Below are 10,788 nucleotides of genomic sequence, written 5' to 3' on the forward strand. Positions count from 1 at the left end.
AAATTATAAGTCGCTCCAACCATTAATATAACAACACTTTGACAAACTGGTAGAATTCGGTCAGGGAGGGGGGGGGGGTAAATGTTAATTCAAAATTTCTGTGAAAACATGGACAATTATGACTATTCTGCAACAACCACTTTTGTCCATTTTTTTTTTGCAAATGTAGGTTTTTATTTGTTGTTTTTTTTATTTTGTTTTTGTTTGTTTTTATTTTGTTTTGGTGATATAAGCGACCGGACACATGTCATGTGATAGAAAAACAACAACATGGCCAGGAAGAGTGAAGATAATCTGAAAGAAAAAATTAAAAACCTATTTGGTATCAACAAAAACCAGTCCCCATCAGCATTACCCAAAAGTCAAATAAAAGAGATCACAATAACTAGAGAACTTTTAAGGGTATGCACAGATTATGCACATTTCATTTTGCAAAGTAGAAACAAAAATTTGAGCAAAAACTTACTAAAATATACCCATTTCTCTTTACTATTTATACTATTACTGTATATCAACATTAAATCTGAGTTTGCTATGTACACTAAAGTTGTACAATAAGCCCTTCTAAAACCCTTATCACTAAACTTGGTATTATGAGACTTTATTTCGAAATGCAATATTCCTATACTATAAATAGAAATTTTGGCATTGATAATTGTCTTCATCATAAACATTATAAATGTTAAAATGTTAATGTAAAGGCGATTTTACACGATTTTACTTTTGTTCAAGAACATCATCCCACATTTATTTGTAGGTTGATGTTTGCAGGAAAATGTCCTATTGTGACAGGCTTGAACCAATCTAATTAAAATATAGATCTATATTTTGTTTCGTTTTTTATACTTTCGATGGCCTACACTACATGTAGATCTAACAAGTTATAGTGGGAGTTCACATTCTATGACGTCAGGTACCAAGCAAGCGACATTTGACCCGATTACGTCAGTCATTCGATTAACCAATCAGCGACCGCTATGTATTTTTTTTATCTATTTTTGCTTTGTTTTGATTTCTATTGCCGCTAATGTCTACCCACAGTTCCGCGCAAAAAAGGTCAAACGCTCGATTCGACAGACCATTTGATTGGCTGACCCCTCATTTCAAGCAGAACACGAGTTAGATAAGAAGCTTCCAGATCCAAGTGTAGTAAAGACAAGTAAAATCGAAATTTTGAACTATAAAATAAAAACGAAACGAAATTGGATCTGTGTTTTAATCAGATTGGGCTTGAACATGTTGGATACTGTTGGAGCATGCACATTAATTTGAACATTGCAGGAACCAATGAGAATGCATCTCTGTAGGTCACATGAAAATCAAGAAACTTTTATAGGATGCCTGAGATCTTCGTCCATCAGATGCTTGAGGAGGGAATGAAATGCACCCAACCCCCTCACCCTTCTCTGTATTCACTGCTTTGCCCAAACATGTGGTTTTCTTAATCTATTTCTTCTCCTACACCTAATTATGAGGAGCATAATAAATGTTTCAGTTCCAAAGGAAAGCAACCTTCTGTGGAAATCCATGATGAAAAGTGATATTTCCGTCTAAAAATTGTGAGTTTTTCCTCCAAAAATTGTGAGGTTTCCCTCCCAAATCCTTAAAACATCTATCAACAATCTTGAACATGTTCACTAAATGTTGTATGGTTTAAATTGACATGTTCGTGGACACCTCATAGCCTTGAACATCATCCTACAAATGTTAGATGATGTTCTTGAACAAAAGTAGGATTGTGTAAAATTGCCTTAAAGGACAATATTGGTGCCAGTCATTATCACATATGTGTTAGAGCTGGTTAAACACATTCCAAATATATTTTTAACACAGAGATCATTGCTACGATAGCTGAGTAATACAGGTTTCCCGTATCGGAAGTGGCGAACGCCAAAGGAAAACACGAGTCGCTGCTCTATATAACTGACTGAAGTGACAAGTGATAACAGATACACGGCCGAATTTCTACTCACTAAAAATTCCTTCCAAGACCAAAAGTTGTTATATGGGACTGTAAGAGGATATCTGACAATTCAATAAAGTAATTGAATGTCATTAGATAAGAGAACACGAGAAAAATAGAAATAGTCTGTACATTTCCTTGTTTATATTCATTCTATACCTTATAAAAACATGGTAATGCACGGACTTTTTCTGTTTTTATTACGTGTTCTCTTATCTAGTGGCAGTCAATTCTTTTTATGAATTGTCAGATATCCTCTCACAGTCTCACACAACAACTTATGGTCTTCGAAGGAATTATTAGTGAGCAGAAATTCGGCCATGTATATGTTATCACTCGTCGCTTCAGTCAGTTATATAGAGCGGTGACTCGTGTTTTCCTTTGGCGTTCGTAACTTCCGATACGGGAAACCTGTATTACTCAGCTATCGTAGCAATGATCGCTGTGTTAAAAGTATATTTGGAATGTGTTTAACCAGCTCTAACACATATGTGATAATGACTGGCACCAATATTGTCCTTTAATGGCCATCAGTGGTCACATCACATGCAAACCAATCTGATTACCTGTAGGGAAGTGGAATATTTTAGAGTCATTTTAGAATAATTTAGTCATAATTATACATATACTATATACATGTATATTATTTATGCTCTCTTTTCACTGTGCATTACTTTATATAACTTACTGTATATCTAATGTGTTTCAAAAACATAGACATATATGTAATAGGCCTATGTTATATCCATAGGCCTGAAGTGTTATAAGTTTGTGTTATTTCATACTTAAAAACATCTTAGAAAGATTAGGTTACTAAAATTTTAATGACTTAATGAATGTAGAATTTGTAAATAAAAAAAAGAAAGAAGGAAAAAAAAAAAGGAAAAAATAAAATGACACATTATCAATAGCCTATCACAAAATAGTTCTGTTTTTCTTTGGGGGGGCGGGGGGGAATGATCAGTGAGATTGGTACAAGTATTAATTATAATACATGTATAAAGGTATTCTAAGCTTTTCAACATATATATATTTAATCTTGAACAGGAAATTGGACCAGATAGCCCTGCAAATAATCGCATGAAAAGAATACAAGAACTGTCAGAGACCGTGAGACAGAAACGATTGGAAGAGGTGGGTTTACAATTAATTTTAGGGAACATATTATCAATCAACTTTATAGATTGTTTCAATGTTTTAAAATAAGTTGCTGCAGATTATTGTCACACAACCTTCCATCAGCATTTATAGGCTACAATTTTATCATTATCATACAATCTTTTTATAAATATTTTAACTATTATTGGTTGTTAAAGGAAAACCCTGTTTTCAATTATCACTATACTAGTTCATTCTTTTATACCAACACTGCAGAGGCCATATTTAGTATTCCATGTTTTGAATTTCTATCTTTTTGAAAGGACGAATCTCAGTAATACAAATGATTTTTATTGAACACTGACTTTTTATTATTGTGGAATGGAGGTTAAACTTCCTTTTCCTGGCAACCTAGGCTCATATGCTACTACATACTGGTAATAATATTCTACAAAGATACAGTTTTAATTGTTTTCATTATTACTTTACTTAAACTGATGATAACAGAATGCAGTCGAAGCTCTACTAAATGCCACAAGTGATTTATTAAAACCCCACACTACCAATGAAAACAGACAAACAGCCCTGTACTTCATGCAGTCTCTTTTACAAGGCCAGGTAGGTTATTGTAATTACATTTATGAAGTTACCTTTCGAATTAGAAAGATTTAATACATCGCTTAACAGGGATTTATTTTGGCCATATTATTGCTTGAAATAGAGAAAGTCATCATGGCTCACAGATTTTCCAGCATAGCTTCACCTTGTCTGTGGTACAAGACAGTGGGCCTGGCAAGGAATAGTGTCTAATCGTTCAGATGTATAAAAACAACATGTCCCTGGTACACTTTGGCATGCACATAAAAGAACTCTTGACAGTTGGATTTCGAAATAAAAGTAGGCTGTAGTGCCACTGTCTGGGCAAAATTTTCCTCATAGCACACTGCATATGACGTATACCAGTCTTTGAATAATAATTCATTTTGCTTGAAATATAAGATGGAAAGTGTGTATTAAAATACTTTTACTGGGCAAAATTTTCCTCATAGCACACTGCATATGACGTATACCAGTCTTTGATTAATATTTCATTTTGCTTGAAATATAAGATGGAAAGTGTGTATTAAAATACTTTCACATCATGTACTAGTTTATTATGCACCTTCCCATTTGGAAACGGTTCCATTTTTCGGCTTAAAATTTTTGCGTAAATAATGTGTGATGCATTTTATGTTTTTGTATCTATTTCAGTTAAACACATTAGGTATATTAAGAGGTCATTTCTTCCATATAATAGACAATCTTTCCTCTCCAAATGATCTTCAATTCAGGTAAATCATGTGATTATTTTTGAATTATTATGTATTTGAAATGTTGTACCATTAAAATACCTCCTACCAACAGTGTGGTTGGGTCGTCATGTGGTCTAATTGAGTCAAGTGGCAAGTTTTCAATCCAAAGCTTGTATGTGTGACCTAGCCTGTGTCAAGTGTATGTTGAACCCAATTTTCTCAATTCTCTCACCAACACAGTTCTGTTTTTCTTGAGTTCGGTTGATTTCCCACTTTGATGTTCTACTTTTTTCTCTAAATTTACCTAAACATCTAAAGATCCTCAAGAAAACAGATTCGATTCTATATTTTCCGTCTACCAACTGCATCACATAGTTTTTCTCCATCTAATTTTTAAATAAATCATTGATTTGATTACTCTGGCAGCTGTTAAAGAGAGTTTCTAATTTAATGTTATACAAATTTCAATGTAGTGGGGACCAATGGGCATATGGGGACTGATGGGCCACCCCTTGTATTAAACATGTGAATGGCAAATCAAATTCTAAAGGCTTTCATTATGTAATCTTGACCTAGCCTAGAATACCTTGCTGATTTACCTAGAGTGCTATCAACACACTGCCTTACAGCCTCACAAGTACATTTAACCATAGTAAAAGTATTTTTTTCATATTTTACAATATTTTTCATGTCCAAAAGTAATAAAGTGTCATCAACATGTGCTTTACACCAACACATATGCCTAGTAGTTATCTAGGCTTTGCTGTCAAATCAAATGCCACAGTGACTGACTCTACAGTTAATAAAGCTAAATATATATTTAAATGCTGTTGGGACTGATGGACCACCTGCTGGTCCCCAGAGGCATGGTCCATAGATCCTGGTCATATTTTTATAAAAATTGTGCATATGATAGGTTTCAAATTTATAATCTAGAGTTTTATAATGCCAAGAAATAAAAAGAGAACGACAGACGGGAATGTTTGATGCCGAAACAATGCGATAGGCTGTGTAATTTTTATGAACAAATCCCTACATAGTACCCACAAGGTTGGACAGGCGACCCTACTTGTCACGTATAAGTGGGGAATCAAAACACGCTACTTGACTCAATGACAGATCTCATGGATCTAAGGCACATGTTTTTACTATTTGCACACTATAACACCTCAAATATAGTAGCCATGCTTCCTGAACCAACAAAAATAAATACCACAAAAAGACCACAAGGAATTATTTGCTTTGATGTTTCCATTATGGCTATGATATTGAATAAGCCGGTTATTATGATCTTACTTCAACAAAAATGTGCAAAAATTATATTTTTTATTTATTCCTTAAAGATACATTATGGGAGATTTTTTATAGAGAGTTGGCCATTCTTGCTATAACAATTCAAAAGTAGATGATGAAAGAAGAATATATTGAAAATTCAGTCAAATTACTTTATTCTGAACATAGTTATCATCGTTGTAATATTTCACTAAAAATGGTAGCAAAATGCGTCTTCACCTTCGCTGATCGTTTGATTGACAGGCGTTAACTCCACCTACATATCTCAATTATCAAGTAAAGTTTTCTATGGCATACGGAAACGCTTTATAGCGGCCTCGCTAAGTACACTCTATCAGGTTACCCCTTATTTGATTTAATCAATTAGTGAAATCCTATTTAAATCCGAGCTGTAGCCGAGCCATCCGTGGGTCTACAGAGTTGATTTTGGTCTTGTTGTTTAAATAAAGATCTAATTTATAATTTCTATAACATCGGAAGCCTAAATTAAGATTAGCAATAATCAGATTTAGCTCTTGCATAATGCATGTTTAATAAAATTAAGTGAAGACTCTTGAATGTTTGTATATCCTATTGTAACCATTGAACGGTCCATTGGTCCCCATAAGGTGGTCCATCGGACCCACACCATTAGGCCCAATGGGCCATCCTGAGTGATAGGTATATAATTCGAAAAAAAGGTATATAATTCTACTTGTTTTTAAGGTATAGCAAAACTCTGAATGTGTATAGGTTAGAATCTGATAAATAAAGTAGCAAAGATTAATTATCCCAGTTGATTTATAACTAAAGTTATCAGTAAAATAAAAATAAAATCAGCCCTACAGACCCCACTCTCCCCCTTTTATACATTTTCAAGGATGTTATTTCTTTTTAAATAATAAAAGGAGATGTTCTTTATTAAATGTATTTCAAGGTTTGAACTGTTCAGAATTTTGAGTGAAAATGGCAAAAATCTTCATGATTTTGAAGATGAGACAGGTTTGTTAGATTCTAATAATTATAATTAGTCAAATTATTTTAAATGTAGACTATAAATAAATGTTTGTACAGACTTTTGGGATAAAGTGACATTGAAATTTGGTGTAGTGTTAGAGCTGGTGTTGTTAATTTATCATTCCAATCAAATTTTAATCTTATATTTTTCTATACACTAGTTTTGTACTGACTTCATAATATGGCATATTATTTGAATGATAAATTAAACCCTATTTTAGGAGAATTCCTGCTGAAATGGATGCCCGATATCCTGTCTTTAGGAAGAATATCTGATTACCTGTCATTGTTGATAAATGTTATAAAATTTAATGCTGCATACCTAGATGAAGATATTGTTTCAAGTTTAGTTCAGTAAGTTACCTAAATATAATGTTAATGATATAGAATTTGATTTCTATGACTATTTTTGGTTTCGATTGATAACATAAAATTCCTTTAACTTGAATTTTCTATCGAATTTGTTTTTGATAGAAGTCTTTTAATAGATAAGTTATATTATTTTCTTTCAGTGGGTTGAGGTCTTTGGTAGTTTATATACTTTTTTATATGGTACTTAGTTTTTTTTTGTTTAGGGGGTGGGGTTGGTGAAATCATTTTTATTTGGTAGTTCATTATTTTTAGGGGATGGGGAAATCATTTTTATATGGTGTATGTTTTTTTTAGGACGTTGGGAGGGAAATCATTTTTAATTAGATGGTATTTAATTTTTTCCTTTTGATGGGAGTGGGGATCATTTTTATATGGTAGTTTATGTTTTTGGGGCTGGTTTATATTTTCATCTTATATTCAATATTAGTAAATCTAATTCCACCATAGTTGATATGATTTCTTGGATTTTGATTTATAGACAGACATGTATGATACCAAACCGTACAAGATCAGAAGAAGACTTAAAAGTAAGACATAGTTATTTTTATTATACAATTTATATGGTAAACTATTATCCTAAATTGTAGCCCATAATGGAAATTTCATGGATTCTGATTTTGCTGTTAAATGTGTATAACAGTTCTCAAAATTTCTTGGGGGTGACTCATGGCAAATGAATGTTGCTGAAATCTTTTGATAGATAGGTCTCATTTTAATCTATTTGATTCCAAGCCAGGATATAATCTACCCTTTGATATTTTAATTTTGTAATTGAAATTAAATGTTAATTAACCCGATCCGATTACATTTTAGCATTAATTATGCCAGGAAATTTTGTTATATTTTCCCAAAAATGCAAATGATGATTAACAACTATATTTATTTTGAAGACTTCTGTATTACTGGAATTAAGAAAATATTGATATATGAATTCCAGTTGTAATCTATTTCAGTTATGTATGGAAGTACTGGATGCAGTAGTTTGTTACAGTTATCTGCCTTCATCCAGTCTCTACCATTTTATTGCTGCTCTATGTCACTTGGTTAATATTGCTAGAGTGTGTAAAGAGAGTTGGGAACTTATGCGCAAATTACTTGGTACACATTTGGGTCATAGCAGTATTCATACCATGTGCTGTATGCTTCAGGATAGGTATGATATTATATATCTACAAGGTTTCATATTTCAATATTTGAAAATTCATTTCAAGAGAATTATTGAATGAAAAATTGTTCTGGTTACAGCTTGTAGCTTTATTTATTTTCTTTTTAAACCATTTTTATTTTCTTTTTCAGACGCCAGCCTGTTGATGCTATTTTATTACGAGGTGCTGTATTTTTTATTGGAATGGCTTTATGGGGATCAAGTCGTGTACAGTCATTAAAACAGACAGCTACTTCAGTTTTACCATCATTCTTGCAGGTAGACCTTCCCAGTACATGTATTACAAGATTTATTAGAATTTGTGTTCTTGCACGTTAATTTGGGTCTAAAAGGTGTTCCAACCATTTGCTAGGAATTATTTCCTGTCTCCCCCCCTTTTTTTTTTATTTTGGGGGGTCACGGTGGCTAAGTGGGTAAGAAGCTTCCTCGCTAGCCTGGAGGTCGGGTGTTCGATCCCTGCATTGGCCGAGAAAGTACATCCAGATTTTCCGGCATGGTTCCCCCTCTTGTCAGTGATGCAGAACAGAGGGTCTGATGCAGAACAGAGGGTCTGACAAGGACAGCTGTCTAGTCGTTCAGATGGAATGAAAAACCGAGGTCCCGTGTACACATTGGTGTGCATGTAATAGATCCCTTGACATTTGGAATTCAATATAAGAGTAGACTGCAGTGCCGCTGTCCGGGCAAAATTTCCCTCATAGCACACTGTATGGCGTATGCCCGTCTTCATTAGCCCAGTTCGGAGCAGAAAAGAAGGACGTTAGACCCTGTTTCATTTCATTTTTCCTATATTTATTTTTAAAATGATATATGGTTATAAAACAATATTAAATATCAACAAGGATGATGTAAACTGTAACCAGAACAATTTTTCATTCAATAATTTTCTTGAAATGAATTTTCAAATATTGAAGAATGAAATCTTACCAAAGCTTAGATAAGTAGGGAGCATTTTGAAGGGGGGTATGGGGGAGAACAGGGGGGGGGGGGGGATGATGATACAATGTGGTTAAGTTATATCTAATTTTAATAAAAATTTTATTTGATCCATTGTTACATTTAGAAAATCTTCCTTTTCACATTTCTCTGTAGGCCCTGTATATAAGTCTTTTGGGCATGCAATTAAAGGTTTGGTCCCGAGCATCACTAAACCTCAATACTGGATACCTTTAGCCATCAGGATCTGCAATCAAGGAGTTGGCCCCTTGCATAACAAAACCTCAGTACTATAGGCCTGGTATTTGAGCCTTCGGGCTATGCAATCAAAGAGTTGTCCCCAAGCATCACCAAAAGTCTGCACATCACAGAGTTGAAGTCATTTATATTATTATTATTATTATTATTGTTCAATTTATATAGTGCTTCATTACACATGAGTATATCTAAGCACATTCACTACAAAACAGTTCAAAACATTTTTGAAATAAATATGTTTTTAAGTTAGTCCTAAAGCTCTGGATGGAAGGGGACTCTCAAAGAGTTTTTGGAAGATCATTCCACATTTTAGCTGCTCTGACGGATAAAGCTATGTATTTTTTTTACTAGGCATTATGGAGTCATAAACCTATTGTTGGTCATGAGGTTATTCTATCTTTACAACGTCTTGTCAAAAAATATGGTAAAGATCTACAGAATTTATCGTGGGATATTATATTAAACATTATAGAAGTACTTATAGAACAATATGAGGTAAGGACTGTTATTCTTGTTCCTTTATATCCTAGTCTTACTGAGAGTGAGAGATCAGAAGACTTAGAACAGGTTAGGACCTGCTAAAACTGAAAAGTTCTGCCACCAGTCTTATGTTATCTAGTACGAACTTGGGTAGTTGCATGACTGAATTTGGTCAGGGTGGATTATGTTCAAAACCCTGCCTACAATCAAAATCATAGCCGGTTTTATGTAGATCTTCAACGGTCATGCGATTGTTGCCCTACAAATCTTTAGTGGTATTAAGTCATTTTGAAACTGGTGATGTTACCAGTCCTATAATTGTAGGTAGTCTTGCGACCAGTAGTGCTATCAGTCAGCTGCTAGTGGCAGATCAGTCAAACACAAGTCTTACTGTGTTACTGATAATAACATAAAAGTAGTTACATTCGTATGTACCTTGTATTTTTTGTTGTGAAAATATAAAGATCACGTTGGAAACATAATTGACTTAGTATGATATCAAAAACATGCTAATCATATAAAGGCCAATATTCAATCTGCAAAATAGTTAATTATTAAAACATAGTTAAACCGTCAAAAAATGTAACGACTAATCACGGAAAAAAACAACGGCAACAAATCACGAACGATGGAAGTATCAATTTCAAGCCATTCAACTTCGATCTGTTGATCGTGTAACTACTGATAACTACAACAACAGCTAATCACGATAACAAGTATGTTTATTAATGACAAAACTCTAACCAAATATGTGATCAGTGATCAGGAACCGTCTCACACCGTCGAAAGTAGATATAGCTTCGTTGTTAATTCAAACAACAGTTTAGGACATGCGCAAGTGCCCAGGAGCAAACACACACTGGGAGTCAATTCAAACTGTCACACCGGTATAACTATATCACTTTTCTTAAGACAATTTTGTCATGGGTAATCCA

Source organism: Patella vulgata, chromosome 2 (assembly GCF_932274485.2).
Source record: "Patella vulgata chromosome 2, xgPatVulg1.2, whole genome shotgun sequence".
Lineage (NCBI taxonomy): Eukaryota > Metazoa > Mollusca > Gastropoda > Patellidae > Patella > Patella vulgata.